Source organism: Grammomys surdaster, unplaced genomic scaffold (assembly GCF_004785775.1).
Source record: "Grammomys surdaster isolate TR1022 unplaced genomic scaffold, NIH_TR_1.0 133, whole genome shotgun sequence".
Classification (NCBI taxonomy): domain Eukaryota; kingdom Metazoa; phylum Chordata; class Mammalia; order Rodentia; family Muridae; genus Grammomys; species Grammomys surdaster.
In genome coordinates, this window is record NW_021604591.1 from 1,666,913 (window position 1) to 1,686,169 (window position 19,257).

The following is a 19,257-nucleotide window of genomic DNA, read 5'->3' on the forward strand; positions in this document are numbered from 1 at the left end:
ACACAAGCAAGGAGTCTATCAATGTAAAATAATATACATCATATTGGATGATTGGATATTAGATAGTAATTTTAAAATGTAAAATATCTCAATATTTTCTGTATTGTACATTAAAATCAAGATACCTGGTTAAGTGAAACTTATTAAGATGTGTTTCTGTTTTCTTTTTTAACTTTTGTTGTTGCTGAGACAGGATCTTATGCAGCCCTGGCTGGTCTGGAACTCACAGAGGTTCATCTGCCTCTGCTACCACACCCAGCCCTGTTTTCTTTTTACATATTCAATACACCTTCTATAACACTTAAAATTCTGTGTGTCATATTACATTTCTATTGGACAAAGTTGCTACAAAAATAGATTTAAAAATAAAAAGTAAAGACATTAGGGAAAAGGAAAAATGGATTTAAAATATTTACTTATTTTATTGTTTTTTTTGAGACAGGTTCTCATCAATTCCCGATTGGCCTTAATAATATAATAATAGATGGCCTTGAACTACACTCTGTCATGTAAGCTGGGTCCCCAGCCCTCATCAGGAAAGTCCTAGAGCAGATCTGTAGGTCCTTGCAATTCATTAGATGGGTTCCTTTAAAAAATTAGAAGAGGAGGAGGAGGAGGAGAAGGAGGAAGAGGAGGAAGAGGAGAAACAGGAAGAGGAGGGGGAGAAGCAGGAGGAGGAAGGGGAGCTAAATGACCCACACATGTAATCTCAGCACCCAAGAGGCTGGGGCAAGATAATCTCAAGTCCAAGTCTAATCTCAGAAGGACAGGAGACGCACTTGTACAGTTTTATAACATGCTTTCTTATACTTTTCCATCAATCGAAAGCATATTTGCTTCTCATTAAATATTCACTGTTGGACATTTTTTATTCTTTATAAAGTTTCACTGGATTGAACTATTTGTCTTTGCATTGTGGGATGGCTCCCATCCATGTGTCTGTGCCTTTGCCTGTGCCTTTGCCTGTGTGTGGGCGTGGGCGTGCATGGGCATGCGCCCATTTTTGAGACAGGGTCTCTCTGTGTAACTGTCTTGGCTGTCCTAAAAGTTGTTCTGTACACCAGGCTAGCCTCAAACTCACAGAGATCTGCCTGACTCTACTGGAATCAAAGGTATGTTCACCCCATGCCTGGCCTGTGGTTTGTTTTGTTTAGTTTTTTTTTTAAGACAGAGTCTTACTTTGTAGACCTAGCTGGCCTGGAATTTGCTCTGCAGACAAAGCCTCAAACTCACTGAGATCTGTCCAGCCCCTGCCTTTCAAGTGCTGGAATTAAAGGCAGGTGCCACCACCCCTGGCTCCAATTTCTTGTTTGATTCAGGGTCTTACTGAACTTAAGAGTTCACTGATTTATCTAGGCTGGCTTGGTCAGCAAGCCCTGGGGATCTTCCTATCTCTATTCCCCTAGTTTTGATAGTTTTCAATGTCAATTTCCCAAAACGTAAAATCCCCTGAGAAGAGAGCCTCAATTCAGAAATTGTCTAGACCAGGTTCACCATTCTGTGTGCCTCTCTGTGGGAATTGTCTTGACTGTTAACTGTTGTAGGAAGACCCAGCCCATCATGGGTGGTACCATTCCCTAGGCAGGCAGTCCTAAGCTCTATGAATTAGAAGAGACCTAGATGAGAAGGAGCAGGCACCATTTGAATATTTTGTGTCTCTCCTCGCTTGATTGTGGATGTGATGCCTTAAAGTTCCTGTCTTGACTTTCTTGCAGTGATGGGCTGTAACCTGGAACTGTGAGACAAATAACTCCCTTTCTCCCTGACGTTGCTTTCTGTCAGGGTGTTTGTCACAGCAACAGAAATTAAACGAGGACATCAGTGCTAGGGTTACAGACATGTACTGTGACACCTGTCATTTTATGTGGTTGTTGGGGATCTGAAATTAGGTGTTCCTGTTTGCATAGTAAACACTTTATTGACTGGGCCATCTCCGCAGCCCTCTTTCTATCTTGAGACAGGTTCCTCACAGGTTTGTGGGTTTCCCCAGGTCAAATCACTAAGCTGCACATGCCTATGTCATATCTTCCTGGGTACCCCTCAGGCTCCTTAGACATTCACTGTACTCCATAATTGGTCTCCACATCTTCCTTGCCAAACATATGGCTCTCTTTGGAGTCCCTCTCCTGGTAGTGGTCCATCTTTCTGTGGGACACTTGGACCCAGGCTCTCAGAAGCACCCATGGGAGCCTCTCTTTTTCAGGGATGCCCTGGGAGTTCACTCTTTGCTTTCCACTCCTAACTCTCAATGTCACTGGCCTCATTTGGGCTCTTGATTCTTTTCTTTCATGATCCTCTTATAATAAACACTTAAGAACTTTGTAATTTTTCCTCTCTAAAATTCATTTCATACATGGCCACAAGACTCTAACATCACAATTCTACACTGTTAAAAATTTTTCGCACCATGGTGGGACATAGGAGAATTTCATAAATGGTGACTCCAGTCTTTTGTTTTTGTTTTTTTTTTCCAAAGGGAAGGGGGCAGAGGGCAAAGGTAGGGAGAGAAACGGGAGAAGATGGTGGAGAAAGAGGAGAGAGAGAGGAGAGAAGAGGAGGCCGGCCATGACCACGTGGAGAGAAGGGGAAGGGAAGGGAGGAAGGGTGAGGAGAAGCTAGAGGCAAGAGAGTAAGAGAGTAAGAGAGAGGGGAGGAGGCAAGCAGCCCCTTTCATAGTGGGCACACCTACCTGGCTGTTGCCAGGTAACTGTGGGGAGGGTGACTCCAGTTTTTATCTGAACTGTGAAGATAATAATCAGATGCCTCTTCTGGAGGAAACTAAGTTAGAATGAAGCAATTGATTCCTACTGATACATTACTCTTAGTACACCGTATGTTCTCCATAAACAGTAACTGCTAGTATGATTACTCCCCACCTCAACTCATAGGTCAGGGTCTGTCTGGCCTCAAACTCACAGAGATCCTCCTTTTCTCCCTCCCAAGTGCTAGACATGTACCATTATACTCAGCCATAGAAGTTTTAGTATTTAACATTTTTGGGTTTGTTAACTTTGAGATAGAATTTCACTATGTAGCTCAAGCTGGCCTTGAACTCACAGAGATCTGTCCATCTCTGCCTCCGAAGTGATGTGATTAAGGTAGTGTATCACCATGCCTGGCATTAAGTATTTGGCCTGTATGCATGATGTCCATGAATATCAGAAAAGGTTATCAGATCTCCTGGAGCTGGGGTTACAGATGGCTGTGAGACACCATGTGGGAGCTGGGGACTGAACCAAGTCTTCAACAGCAGCAAGGATTATTCTTAACTTCTGACCCAACTTTCCAGCCCCCTCGTTTTCTTGTTTTTAAAGATCTGTTGTTATTTTTAATTATGTGTTTGTATGTGTGTCTATATGGGCGTGTCAATGGGAGTACAGGTGCTTTCAGAAGCCAGAAGAGGGAGTTAAGTCTCCTGAAGCTGGAGTTATAGGAAGTTGTGAGCTGCCTGATGTTAAGTGTAGGAACCAAACTTCCAACTTCTGCAATAGCAGTGCTTGTCTTTACCACTGAGCCATCTCTTCAGCCTTGACTATTTTCAACATGGTTTAGACTCTTTAGCTTGTCCTTAATGGCCCCCCAGGAGCAAGTCTTTCTTTCCTGTATTCCTGTCCTCTGCTCTTCTGTGGGCCACGGGCACTGGAGCTACCACCAGCCAGAGATTTTACCAGGGCCTCTGCGTATCTCTAATGCTTTTCTCCTGTAAGTCTTGGTCAAAGCAGTGCACCAGCTGCAGGTAGCAGCCTAACTTCAGAGAGGAGGGAGATTGTCACAAACATCTGCAGTGAAGGACGTGGAATGTCACTGCCATGAGAAGTTTTCCATCCTGTTTATGGCTGTGTCTCTAACACTCAAGCCATGATTGCCTGACACACATCAATACACATTAAAGATTTTTTTTGACTGAATGTATTAATTTGAGAAACACATTTCAAGGTTATGTGTGTTCTGAGACAGTGTGAAAATGCAACTTCCCTGCCCTGAGAGGCTTGCTGTGAAAGCAGAGGTGTGATCTACTGCCCCTCAGTGTGGGCTTCCCTTCTAGGACATGGAGGAAGCAGACTCCTCTTGCAGGATTCTGTACTGCTTTGGAAGAACATTCAGATATCTTGAACTTGGAACCTGCTCATTTATGGAAAACCTTTTAGTTGATGCACTGGTTAGTTTTTTGGTCAGCTTGATACAAAGCTAAAACCATTTAGGATGAGGGAATCTCACTAAGAAATCACCTGTATCATATTGACATATTGTTAAGGCTGTGGGGAATTTTTCTTGATTAATAATTGATATGGGAGGGTCTAGCCCACGGCAGGTGGTGCCAGCACTGGACAGATGTGTTACTGGCTTGTATAAGAAAGGTAACTAAGCAAGCCAGTAAACAGTGCCCCCTCCCCCCGTGTTTCTGCTTTGGTTCCTGTCTCCGGATTCCTGTCTTGAGTTTGTATCTTGGCTTCCCTTAGTGGTGGACTGTGATAGGGAACTATAAGCCCACGTCTAATAAACTATTTTCTTCCCAGGTTGCTTTTGTTCATAGTGTTTGATATAGAAACAGAAAAGCAGCCTATGGCATTGGCAGTGAGTTGGTCTGGCTAGAACCTTGGCAAATCTAACTCCTTAGAGTTGTAGAATGGACATGCTGTGGCCATCGAAAAGGGTTGGACTGGGAAGGTTCAGCCAGTGAGAAATGAGCAGAAGCTGGACGTCAAGATCTCTTTCTTCAAACTACAATACTTTGAACCTGGAAACAGAGGAAGTTAAAAGCAGTGGATATGTGGACCACACAATAAAAACCTGTCCTTCTGTGGAACTCAGTGCCAAGGTAGGTCAACAGGCCTGTCCCTACCTGGCTCTTCCAGCCTGTTCAAGGCTCACCTTCCTGCTGCCTGTTCGCACAAATGTGCTCACTTGTGTCAAGCATTATTCAACATGCACACTCTTGCTCTTTTTCATTGGTTGAGTGAGCTGTCTTGGATTGCTGGTAGCTTCTTTCTCCTGAAGTCTGGTGGTTGCAATAGGGTACAAGCTTTGCTTCTAAAGATACAGGAACTTCTATAGGAATACATCCCTCTGCTGGAGACCATGGACGACTACTCTATTTTATTTGACTTTTTGTAACCAGTGTTTCAAACCTATATAAACAGATAGAACAATATAAGGAACACTCACAAACCCCGTCCCAGGTTTCACGGTTATTAACACTCTCCATTTTGCTGCATTCCTATTTCGCTGAGGTAGATTATGTCCATCATGGTTCATGCCTATAAACCTCACCATGAATCTCTAGGAGGAATTTTTTGTTTGTTTGTTTGATTTTTGTTTTTTTGGGACAGGGTTTTTCTGTGTAGCCATGGCTATCTTGTAACTCACTCTGTAGACCAGGCTGGCCTCCAACTCAGAGATCCCACTGCCTTTGCCCCCCCCCACTCCCAGCTGAGAGCTGGAATTAAAGATGTTGTCCACCACCACCAAGCTCTTTTTTAAAGCGTCCCCTTACCTTCTTTCTTTTTCTTAAAAAAAAAAAGATTTAGTGTGTGTGTGTGTGTACATGTATGTGTACACATACATGTGTGTGTATGAGGGTGGTAAGGAGTCAAGAAGACAGCGTCAGCTATCCTGAACCTAGAGTTATAGGCAGTTATGAAATACCTGATGTAGCTGCTGGGATTTGAACTTTTGCCCTTTGAAAGAGCAGCGAGTACTCTTTACTTCTGCATCATCTCTCTAACCCTACCCCACCCTCAGATTGGCCTTTTCCTTATGGGAAATTTCAGCCGTCCTTTGTAGAGACAAAGGTATAACAAACCCTAGCTTCTTGCTATTCAACTTCAACTATCTTCCATCCTTAAAATGACATCTTTTCCCAAGGATGGCTGAAGTAGCAAAAAGTAAGGGAATCTTCAGTGGTCAGGGGTTATTGGAAGCTTGAATTGAGAAAAGTAGGTTCCAAAGCTGCGCTTTGGCTGGGGCAAAAGCCAGGTGGACCAGAGCTCAGATCTTAGAAGATCGAGAAGGAAAAGAGACAAAACACTGGAGTGGCTGTGGCAGCACAGCAGGCAGAGCCAGATCCCTAAAAAGTGATACCCCAAAGATCAGAAGAAAATGAAGCCCCCAAAAAGCAATGGTGGGCACATGTGCCTAACTGTCTATTGTTGAGGTCTGGCCCAGCATAGCTGCAGCCATTTTGTTCCATGCCTCCCAGCTATTTCATATTGTTGCTGTAATATGCCTGCCAGTCACTGACACAGAAAAATAACTTAACTCAGAGCAGGGTCATGCTGACCACATACCCTGTTATGTTCTGTATGTTCTGTATGAGGGTTGTTAATCTTAGGAAATTCCACAGAGCTTTACATAGGACCCATCAAATTAAAGGTCAGTGTGCACCATTACATCTAAAATGGCTCGTGTCAGAGCTGACCACTGGACAGTTCCTGTAGCTGCATGTGAGCTCATTGTGGGTTTTTCCTTTATCACCCTGCCCTGAGAACAGACTGGTACTACAAAGTTAGGCTCCTGAGTCCTTTTTGTGATCCTGATCAATCAGTCGTTGGATGTGCATTCAATAAACTGTTCTTGCTTAACTGAGATCAGTGTTCGGATGGTTTGTGTGGTGATTCCTGAACCCCAACCTCTATGAACGTGTAAGACTTTCTAACCACAACCTCACTCTGTCCTGAATCCTGGACCAAAATTGTTAGAAAAGCCTAGAAGATCCAGAAACCAAAAATGCAGTAACTGCCCCCAACCCCAGCCAAACACACAGCAGCGAGGGACATTTGAAAGCCAAATAATTCCCACAGATAAACTTCTAAGAAAGCTGGGTGTGGTGGTGTATGCTTTTAATCCCAGCACTTCAGAGGCAGATACAGGAGGATCTCCAAGTTAGAGGACAGCCTGGTCTATAAAGTGAGCTCCAGGACAACCAATGCTACACAGAAAAACTCTGTCTCAAAACAAAACAACTCTAAGAAAGGTTAAATGTGGGGGCAGTGCACAAAATAGAGACAAAAATTATCATGAGAGGTAGCCAAACCCATAAACTATGGAATCAGATTTGCAAAACCCAACATAAATCAGAATTCAGAAGGCTAGTGCTTTAGCTCAGTGGTAGAGTGTGTGTCCAGAATTCAAGGGGTCTTGGATTTCAACAGCTAGAGCAAGGGAGAAGAAACAATGGACACAGAATGTTAGATATCCCATTTTATATGCAAAATAGCTCCCAAATGATATTAAGCAGAAACTTAAAGGACCAGCAAGAGGATTACTGGGTGAGGGCACTTGTGGGAATCCAATCCCTTGAACCAACGGTGGAGATAACTAACACCCGGAAGTTGTTCTTTGACCTCAGCTAGTAGAGCCCCTGCCTAACATGTAGGAAGCCCCGGCCTCAATCCCCAGAACCGCCTAAACCAGACTTGGTAGCACACACTGGTAATCTCAGCACCAGGAAGATGGAGGCAGGAGGACCAGGAGCTCAAGGTCAGTCTTGGCTACATGGGATCCTAAACAAATAATCTATACAGAAACAATGATTACCAAAGAAAAGAAGCAGAGAGAAAGGGCAGGTTCTTAGAAAGTAAAGACAAACTAACTCTCAGCTGTGCATGCCAGGAGGAGAGCAGGATGCATCATCAAATCACTGAGAGAAAGTTACTTACAAGCTAGAATTGTATTTTTAGCAAACACTGTCTTTCAAGAATAAGAATGAAAAAAAGACATTTCAGACAAATCAAAAATGGAAATCTCCGCCAACCGAACCTCAGCGAAGGAATTTGAAGGGAAATAGCTGCAGAAGGCAAGAAACCTCGGAGGTAAACTGTGTACGGTGACTGTGGACACCAGAGAGCCACAGGGTTCTCAGACACTACAGACTGCAGTGGCACACAACTGGGGCGGAGCTGACCAAAGTTAAAGCACACTGTATCACACATTCCTCTGAAGGGAGGTCAAGATGGTGATTTGAGGAACTAAGGGCCAGCGAGATGTCTCAGTGAGTAAGTAAAGGCTCCTGCTGCTAAGCCAGATGACTTGAGTCCTATCCTGGGACCCACATGGTAGAAGGAGAGACCCAGTTGACAAAGTTGGCCTCTGACTTCCGTCTTGCATCTAGCATCCCGTTAGGCATTCACCTGCACACATGTACTTGAGGATCTAAATAGAACAAAAACTTTAAAAGTCAGAGGAACTTAAGCATACTTGATCAAATGTTCAGGGCCACATCAAAGGAACACGCACGGAATATTACTTCCACGTTATTAAAGGATGGAAAAGTAGGATGAAGTGTCATGGTAGACAATTAAATGCCAGTAATCCCCTTCCTAATGAAAATATAATCAAGACAACTGGAGAGAAGGCTCCACTGTTCAGAGGACCTGAGTCCTGTTCCCAGCACCCACAGCAGGTGGCTCACAATCTGCTTTGAACTCCAACTCCAGGGAATTTGACATCCTCTTCTGGCCTCCAAGGGCATTGCATTCACATGTGCACACATGTACACCAACCTAAAGACACATATGTTAAAAAAAAACAAACTAGTCATTGTGATGCGAGGCAAAACAGGCAGATCTTCGTGACATGAAGGCCAGCCTGGTCTACAAATAGAGTTCCAGGATAACCATGGATACAGAGAAACTCTGTCTGGAAAAACAAAAACAAAACCAACCAAACAAACAAAAAAGAAACTAGGACTGAAGAGATGGCTCAGTGCTTAAGAGCACTGACTGCTTTTCCAGGGGTCCTGAGTTCAATTCCCAGCACCCATATGGTGGCTCACAACCATCTGTAATGGGATATGGTGTCCTCTTCTGCAGAGTACTCACATGAAAATAAATAAATAAATAAATAAACAAATAAATAAATAAATAAATATTTATAGAAAAATTAAAAAAAGAATACTAAACTAAACAGAAAACCTTGCACGCAAGGTTTCTAGACCAGTGCAGGAGTTTGTCAGGAGGCTGAAGGATCCCTGCTCTGGGACACTAATCTGGTTAGAAAACAACTGAGAAAACATGGAAAGCATCTTAACAAGAAGTGTTAGAGAATCTGTCACAGGCAATCTCTTCCCGGAGACAGAACACAATCGCTGAGCGACTCTAAATAAACACTTAAGTCACAGGAATCTAAAAATTGATGTCAAAACAAAAGTTTGAGTTTCTATTTCTCACAAAAAATACTCCAAGAGTTTATCATCAAATCCCAGTGTCAGTAGTAGTGGAGCAGGAAGAAGGGATTTCTCCAAAAGGATGAAAGTCTGGCACACCGGAGGCTGGGTAGCAGTGGCAGCTCATTTCTAACCAGGGCTCCACGTGTGATCTAAAATTGGGAGGTTAATACCAATCAGCGACCCCAACAGCCTAAAGTACAAAAAAGCTAAAGGCAAATGCAAAGACTCTTGTTTGCTTGTTGTTTCTGTGTGTGCATGCACGCCTGCGGCAGGCAGAGGTGTCACACGGGTGTGCATCCCTGGTTGCCGCTCACCTTGGTTTTTTTGAAAGAGAATCTCTCACTGAGACCTCATGCTAGGCTTCCTAGCTAGTGAGCCCCAGACATTACCTGTCTTTTCCTCCCTTGAGTGAGGATTACAAGCACTACCCACCATACCTGGCTTCTAATGTGTACTCTTGGGATCAAACCCTGGTCCTCAAGATTGTGCAGCAAGCACTTCACCATCTGAGTTATCTTCCAGGCCCTGCAAAGGAATTCCAAAGTTTAGTAATTGTTAAATATGTCTGTCCTCTCAGACTCTGAAAGGAGCAGACAGGAAGATCGGGAGGTCAAGATAATCCGTGATTACATAGTCAGTTCCAGGGCAGCCTGAGCTGCAGCAGCCCATCTCAGAAAACGTTACACACAGAGAGACCTTAGTAGTCAGGTTGTTTATAAAATGAAATATATAGTGTGTTGATTTGTCAGCCATTCCAGGTCTGCTTCAAGGAAGAAAGAGCAAACACAAACTTGGAAGAAGTTCTGGAAAATATTAACACCAGAAAATATATACTGTGTACTTTGTGATGACATAGTTCTCGTGACACAGTCTTTTGTAAGGTATAATCTGAATCTCTTTTTAGACAAAAATCTCACTATGTAGCCTAGGGTGGCCTTGAACTTAAAGCAATCTTCCTGCCTCAGCCTCCTAAGTGCTGGAATTACAGATCTGTGCCACCATGGCAACCTTAACTGGTTGGATGACGCCTAAGGAAGAAAGCAATGTCTGAATTGAAAACATTCTATTCCAGGAGTTCGATAGTGGTGTGTCCCTTTAAGGTGGACCTCTGAGTTTGAGGCCAGCCTGGTCTACAGAGCTAGTTACAGGACAGCCAGGGCTACATAAAGAAACTCTGTCTCAAAAAAGCAAAAAGAAAAAGAAGAAAGCAACAATGTATTGCCTAGAAAACCAGGCTCCTGCTTGAGTTCCTGTCCTGACTTCCCCCATGGTGATCGGTGATGTGAGAATGTGGGTTAAACAAATGCTTTCCTCCCCAGGTTGGCTGTGGTCAGTGCTTTATCACAGCGAGAAGGAAGTAATACATACGTTGGTACAGTATGGGGTGTTCCTGTGGAGGACCTGACCATGTTGTAGTGGAGGAGGATTGCAGAAAGATTGTGAAGCTTTGGGCTTCAAAAACCCATTGAGCTTAGCTTAGCTATTGTGAGTGCCTGGGATATAGGAAATACTGAGAGCAGTGCTGCTAATAGGCTCCTGGCTTGTGACATTTCAGAGGGAAGAAGGGGACTTTATCAGAGCTGTTCACGGGATGATTTTGGATTAAGAATCTGCAGAAGTGAAACCTTTGCTGAGACATTCGATGCTGGTCACCAGGTGCTGAAAATGAGCTGTGTTTAATAAGAGACCAACAATACTGAGATGAAATAATCTAGGATGTTGTACTGGCTAATTTTATGTCAACTCGACACAAGCTAGAGTCATCTGAGAGGAGGGAATCCCCATTGAGAAAATGTACCCATAAAGCTGGGCTGTAGGCAAGGCTGAATACAAAGCTGCAAAGCATTTTTTAAATTAGTGATTGATGTGGGAGGGCCCAACCTATTGTAGGGCGGTGATCATCCATGGGCTGGTGGTCCTGGATTCTCTGTGAAAACAGGCTCAGTAAGTGATAGGGAACAAGCCAGTAAGCAGTGTTCCTCCATGATCTCTGCATTAGCGCCTGCCTTCAGGGTCCTGTCCTGTTGGAGTTCCTGTCCTGACATCCTTCAGTGAGGAACAGTGATATGAAAATGTAAGCCAAATAAACCTTTTCCTCCCCAGTTTGCTTTTTGGCCATGTTATTTTTATCAAAGTAATAGAAAGCTTAAGTCAGAAGTGTTTCCCCAGGGTTACCCCACAGACATGGTTGGGGAGGAAGCCAAAGCTTCATTAAAAGCTGGCACTGGAATGTGGAATTGTATGATCGTCTCCCATGTGATACTGGTTTTGTAGGCTTGAAAGTGGTCTTTCCTCGTTAGGAGCTGAGGCTTGGCACTGGGAGAGGTCTAGGTGAGGGCACTGGTGAGGTGTAGCCTCAGTGCGATAGAAGCCCAGGACTGAAGGGGTCATAGAGTCTGAGGCTCGTCACCATGTGTTTGGTTTGGAGTTCCTAGCAAGAGGTCAAGAGATCTTTGGTGAAAGTGCAGCCTTCGTTGCCGTGGAGATTCCTGGGTGTTGGAAATGCCACAACTGTGGGAGGTCCACCAAGGACAACAGCAGATATGCATGGAGCCAAGAGACAAGCTGTGGGCTGTGGAAGTCAGAGCTGGGAACTGTTCGAGCTCTTTGGAGCTCAGATCATGAGCCCCAGACACAGGACAGCGATCTACTTACACTATTAGATTTTAGTTTTGCTTTGAGCTGATTGTAATTGCACCCCAGTTATGTCCTCTTAGAATAAGAATCGTTTAACATGTTTTTAATTTTGTATGCACTCACAATTAAGAGACTATGAATATTTAAGAGAGACATCTTTTTGTTTGTTTGTTTTTGTTTTTGAGATGGTTTACTATGTGTCCCTGGCTGGTGTGGAAGTCATAGAAATCCTTTACCCCTTGCATTCTGAGTGCTACCACATTTGGCATGATATTAAATTTTTAAAGTGTTGAGAAAATTGTAGGATTTTTAAAAGTTGGATTGTGTTTTATATTATATTATTCTAAGCTATTGAGGACAAACAAGAAAGGAAAGGTTATGATTTGATAGTGATACATTTGTGTGTCTAGTTGACAAAGTGTCAATTGTACCGCTTCGTTTTGTCTGTCTATACAACCTAGAGTCACCCTGGAAGAGGGAATGTCCATTGAGAAGTTACCTCCATGTGATTGGCCTGTGGATGTTTTTCATCTAAGGATTAATGTGGGAGGGCTCAGCCCACTGTGGGAAGTACCATACCTGGGCGGATGGTCCTATGGTGTGTGAAAAAAAATACTAAAAAAAAAAGCAAGCCAGGAAGCAGCATTCCATGGCCTCTGCTTCAGTTCCTGCCTCCAGGTTCCTGTCTTGAGCTCTAGTCCTAGCTTCCCTCAATAATGGACCAGAAGCCAAACAAATCCTTTCCTCTGCAAGTTGGTTTTGGTTGGTATTTTATCATAGAAAGAGACAGCAAACCAGGGCAAGCAAAGGCCAGTGTTTGTGGAAATAGTGCAAACTGTGAAACTTGGGCAGATTACTTAACTTACTGTGGTGGTTTCCTTAAGTGAAAATTGGATCTGGATCATGGAATCTGCCTGATATTTGGTTAATCAAGAGCCAATGAGTGAATCCAGAGGATACGGTGAGACCACTGCCTGGTACACAGCAGACATTTAGAGGTACATGGTGTGTGTGTGTGTGTGTGTGTGTGTGTGAGAGAGAGAGAGAGAGAGAGAGAGAGAGACAGAGACACAAAGACAGAGACACAGAACAGAGAGACACAGAGACAGAGAGAGACAGAGAGGCAGACACAGGTACAGACAGAGACACAGAGAGATAGGCAGACATTCACAAAGAGACATACAGAGACGGCATGTGTTAGTGTGTGTGAGCGCTCACCACGGCATATGTGTGGAGGTCAGAGAAGCACACCTAAGGTGATCCTTCCTTCCACCTCCTTTGAGACAGAATCTTTTGTTACTTACCATTACCTACACCAGGCTAGCTCGCTCACAAGCCTGCAGAGATTCTCCTGCTTCTGCCTCCCGTCTCACAGCAGGAGACTGTGACTATAGGTTAGATTATAAAATGGACACCCGAGCTAATGTCCTCACACTTGCCCCACTGGTCCCGTCTCTGCTGAGCATCTCTCCAGCCCATACATTGCTTGAGATAATCACTATGAACATTGCTTCCAGAGGTTACTCACGAACGAGCGGCAGTGAGACAGCTGATGGTGTGCTGAGGGTGAGCTCTCCACTCCACTAGAGAGCTGGAGTCAGTCCTGAACTTCTCACTCTCCCTCCTCCTTCCACCTCCCGAGTTCTGGAGCCCCAGGGGAACACTACTACTCTTTAGTTATGCCAGTAGTCAAGGCTGCCCCTGCTTGAGAGTGGTTAAGATCACCAGAGCATCTCCTCTTCCTCATTCTTAAGGGAATGATCTTTAAAAACCACTCAGCTCAATCTACACTGGAGCCATGTTCACCTCTGGAAGGTTTAATGGTTCTTCTGCATCTATAGAGGTTAAGCCGAAAGCTTCGCACACACGGCATGCACATAGTGGGGATTTAATGGTGCTGAGTTTGTCAGGATAAGAAAGAGCTCCAAAGCCATCACAGTACTGTCAATTCTTTGCACGTCACTCTTCATACATCTCTGCAAAGCTGGCAATTCTTCAAAACGTTTGTGAGAAGAGTGAAGGCGAGACGCAGAACTCAGGGTTGCTGGAGACATGTTGGATGACTGTGTGTGACTGAGGGCCTTCTGCAGATGGTTCCAATCCAGGGGAGTTGGATCAGGCTATTCCTGATGTGCACAGATGACCTGGGCAGGGAGGGCATGGCTGACTCTGGTCCCTAAAGCTATCTTCGCCTATTGTTTACAAAAATCCAAAACAATGGGCTAAGCGTGGCAGCCATTTTTTCCCTAAAGATCTTCTAATTGAAACTATATACACTTTCTCTTTGCCATCAAAGGCTGAAATAAAATTTCATGGCTTGTCATCTGAGAAAAGCGATAAGTATTTCAAAACCAGTTGGGATGAAACAGAGAAAATCATGCCGATAAACAATCCCCCAGGGGCTCAAAGTGGGAAAAATTTTTTTTTCCAAGGAAGAAAATGTTCGTGTTAATTCAGGTAGTACTCTTTCCTCAGAAAACCAGTTTATCATAAATGTTTGTTTCCAGGAAATACTGGCCACAATTACTAAACTAGTACTTTCCCAAAGTGCACTCCTTTAATGCCACATTCAAGATGCTAAGGCAGTGGGGGGTGGTGGTGGGGGTGATCATGAGTTTGAAGGCAGCCTTGGTTATATAGTATGCCCAAGGCCAGCCTGGGCTGTAAAATGAGATTTGGTCTCAAAAAAGCTAGAGGCTGGGGCGATGGCTCAGATGAGCAAGCACGGGGACTAAAGTCTGGATTCCCAGCATCCATGTCGAACAGCCTGGTAGAGTGCTGCATGCTTTAATCTTAGTGCTGTGGGGGGGAGACTGGGCTCTGGGACTTGTATGTCAGTCAATCTAGACAAGTCCTCAAGTTCCCCGCTCAATGAGAGGCCCTGTCTCAAAAAATAAGGCAAACAGAGAGAGCTTGATTATGACTCTCGACGTCAACCTCTGGCTTCTATACACATACACACACACACACACACATGCACACACACATGCGCACACACGCACACACACATGCACACGCACACATGCACACGTACACACACGCACACACGAAACAAACAGAAATGCGGAGGAAGTATATTAGATGAAAAAAGCATTGGGGCTGGAGAGATGGCTCAGTGGTTAAGAGCACTGACTGCACTTCCAGAGGTCCTGAGTTCAAATCCCAGCAACCACATGGTGGCTCACAACCATCTGTAATGAGATCTGATCCCCTCTTCTGGTGTGTCTGAAGACAGCTACAGTGTACTCATATATAATAAATAAATCTTTTTAAAAAAAAAGAAAAGAAAAAAGCATAAACATTTGAAAACTTTCAGTGTCTTTGCCAGCTATGCCCAAGCCTCCACACACTCTGCCGTGGTCTTTGGTGGATCCTACGGCCTTCCTTCAGATCACAGCTGACTGTTAGAAACATCTCTACAGGGCTTACTTATGATTTGTGGCAAGGTTCAAACAATGAATTCCTCTCATGGCCTTTGGAACCAAGTGACATCAGAAATGGCCTCAACAGTAGGAGAGAGGATCTGAGAAGGAGTCAGGGATGTGCCTGAAGCGCTGAAGGCTGACTCTAGAAACCTATGGCAGCCCTCTTTTCTCCCTACAATGGCAGCCCTACTCAACCAGGGCCTGCCTGCCTCACGTCTATATGCCAGTACTCCCCTAGCTCATGACCTTTGGAGTCTACAGTCCATGACTTATGCTTGGCATTGGTGCAGTCAAGAGAGACATGCAGTAGGGATGCAGGACTCCTGGAACCACAGCAGAAAAAGAACGGGATAGTAGGTGGGTGTGGTTCTGAAGGACTCCAATCCCAGCACTGGATGGAGGAAGGGTGGCGCTGGGAGGACCAGGAGCTCAAAGTCATTGGCTACATGTGAATCTCAAGGTAGTCTGGGTTATGAGTCCCTATCTTAGGAAGCAGAAAATGGGAGTGGGTTGGGAGGGTGGAAGGGAGGAGGAGGACTATGAAGAAGAGAGTAAGAGTAGAAGCCCCTCCCCTTTTCTATCTCATTCAACAGAACAGGGGTCCGGGGGATTCTTTCTCCTGTATCAAGGTTCTAGTTCCCCCCAATTCTGCTCAGAAGCCATTCTCTCGGCCCCACAGAGGCACAAGGAATACACCCACATCCTGCAGAAGCCCAGTCCACCCCGCCTCTGTCTCAGCCTCCTGCAGTGTGAGCCAGGCTCCAGCTCCAGCCCCAGCCCCTTGCTGCCATCCTCCCCTTTTCTGGCACATGTCTCCTCAGGCAGGAAGAGCAGGAATCTCAGCAAGCCAGGGTGGCCTCTCCCCATCCTAACATACTGGTTGGAAGCCGTCCTGGAGACCCTTCCTTCTCCACAGACAGATAATAGATTCTGCGCCATCACCTGTACCATGTGGTCCTGCCCTGCCCTTCCTGCCAGGCTGTCACTTGCAGTACTGACCTTAACCTTGCTGCTCTAGCCTCTTGTTTTCTGGACACCCCTCACCCCCATCTTCCATCCTAACAATGATGCTACTGAAACAAGAACCACAACCCAGGCCAGCCAAGCTCTCTCCTGCTGCCATGGAAGCTTTCCTCTCTTCCTTCTGCTGCATTTGTTTTTCCTTCAGGATGCTTTCCATAGCTGTGCTAAGTCAAATTTAGCCGGGCTAGCCAGTTCTAGACAGAAAAGTCTGCAGCCCCCAAATGACTCTGTCGTGTGGGCTTGCCTTGTGCTTTCCCAGGAGACCTTGGTAAGTACATAGAGCAGTGTCCTTACAGGATACACTTCTCAGTGCTCAGTAGAGACTCACCTAGCATCTACTCTGTGGCAGTGATTGGGCTTGGGCATGCGGATAGAGCCACGAGCATGTCAGGAAGAACATGGTTGCCTCTCTCACAGAACTTAACATTGAAGCTCATTGGCTGGAATGAAACAAGCAGGGTGATAGCAATAGTGTGGCTGGTATAGTGGGGGCAGCATGTGTTTGGGGCCACGTGGTAGGAACACAATATTAAAGATGCCAGTCATCTGCTGTCTCCCAGCAAACCTCCATCTGAGAAAACCCAAGCCCAGACAGTAATATTCTGAATCGTGTGAACCCAGCACCAACACCCAACCACTCCATAACATATCAGGTTAGGCATGGATAGCTCATACATGGAAGCCAATCCACAGCCTGGCCAGGGACCGACAAAGGCACTCCAGAAGAGGTCTGGCCCATTGGATTCTTGATTGTGATTGGAGATGCGGTTCAGTTGGGAGAGTGTTTGCCCAGCATGCTTGGATTTGGATTCATCCCCCAGCATGGCATAGAGCCTGGTGTGGCAGCACACTTAACATACCAGCCCTCAGGAGGCTGAGGCAGGAGGATGATTCTGAGTTCAAGTCCAGCTTGATCTACATATCAAGTGCCAGACCAACCGGGGTTACACAGGGAGACCCTGTCTCAAAAACAAGCAAGCAAACAAAATAACAACAAAAAAATAAAATCCAGCAAAACTATACTCTTCTTGAGAATATAGGACTAGCTCATCTTTCTACTCTTCCTCCCTCCTTCCCTCCATCCCTTCCTTCCCTCCATCTCTCCCTTTTTCCCTCCTTCCTTCCTTCCTTCCTTCCTTCCTCCCTCCCTCCCTCCCTCCCTCCTTCCCTCTCTCCCTCCCCTATTCCTTTCCCCAATTGCATTACCTTCTCTTACCAAGTAACCCATGCTCACTATGGGAAAAAAATGTCAAGAGGTAGAAATCAAAAAACAGCTAAATAAAACTTCTAAAATCCCACTCCCCAGATACTATTGTTTTCTAATTTGCAGTAACCAATACTAGCCAACACTTCCTGAGCTCTAGATACAAGATGCAGTTATTGGACTTTCTCTGTTTATTCTACCAATGCCTTATAACCCTAAGAGATGTGTATTCTCATCCAGCCTAACAGACCTAGCATATCTGGAAAACCAACACCTGGATCCAGAGAGGCCGACTCAAGTGTTAGGATTTTGTTATACAGATTGGTGAACTTAAAGAACAACAGCAACAAAAAGATGCTGGCACATGCTTTTAATCCCAGCACTCCAGAGGGAGAGGCAGGTGGATCTCTGTGTGCTCCAGGCCAGCCTGGTCTACAAAGTGAGTTACAGGATAGCCAGGGCTGTTACACAGAGAAACCCTGTCTCAAAAAAATCAAAACCAGACCAAAACAAAAAAACAAAACCAAAAACAACAAAATCATAAACCTACATGAACTTTTTTTTAGTTTTTTCCTCAATACTTTTTAAAAATTTACTTTACATCCCAATCGCAGCCCCCTCCCTCCTCTCCTCCTAGTTCTGCCCTTACAAATCCCTCACAGCATTACCCCTCCCTTCTCCTCAAGAGGAGCCGGTCCTCTGCCTTAGGTACCACCCCACCCTGGGACATCTAGTCCCAGCAGGCTAAGCACATCCTCTCCTTCTGAGGCCCAACCGGGCAGTCCAGCTAGGGGGCGGGAATCCAATGGCAACTGCGTGGGGGCTTAGGTCCAGCCTGTTGATGGTTGGTGGTTCAGTCTCTGAGAGTTCTCCTGGGGCCAGGAAAGTTGACACAGTAGATGGTCTTGTGGTGTTATTTTTAGTTTTAAAATGCATGTGTGTGTGTGTGTGTGTGTGTGTGTGTGTGTATGGGCGGGTGCTATGAAGCACGTGTGGAGGCCAGATGATAACACTAGGTATCAGTTCTCTTCTTCTGCCTTAAGGGTTCCAGGTATCAAATCCAGGTCTTCTGGTTCTGGCTTGGTCACAACTGCCTTTACACACAGACCCGTCTCACTAGCCCCTCCGTCTACTTCTACAAAAATATATTTTGAAAGAACTTCAAGTAAGACGTAGTCACACTTATGTACTGTGTATTGCTTAAGTAAGAGGCATATTTTTAATTATTAAAATTTTAAAAATTATGAGTGCGGAGGGTGCAGCTAACACGTGTGGTGCATGTGTGGTTATCAAAGCACAACTCTGAGGTAACGAATCTCTTCTCCCACCTTTATATGGTTCCAGGGATGGAACTCAGCACTTTAACCCCAAGCAATCTCTTTGGGTCCTCAAATAAACCATTCATGCTGAAAAGCAAAAAAGAGATGCGTTGAGAAAACAAATCTTTGGCACTCCTCCCACCAGATAGCACAGACACTGAGCTATCACTCACCACTGCTGTTGGAGATGTAGGAATGAGAACACAGACGCAGTTCTGAACTTAGACTATCACCCCAGAAAGCTTCCAGAAGCTGAACCGCTGGAGGTGGCGCTTAGGTTTACAGTGAAGGCTGTGAACATGTTTGGAACCATATCACTGATGCTGATGGTTGCAAAAAGTCCTTTTATACAAGTTTGGTTTAATTTTTATATGGTGAGTAGGATTAAACCCCACTGTCCTGGGCACAAAGTTGTTATAAACTGTTGTGGCTACAGGAGAGAGAGAGAGAGAGAGAGAGAGAGAGAGAGAGAGAGAGAGAGAG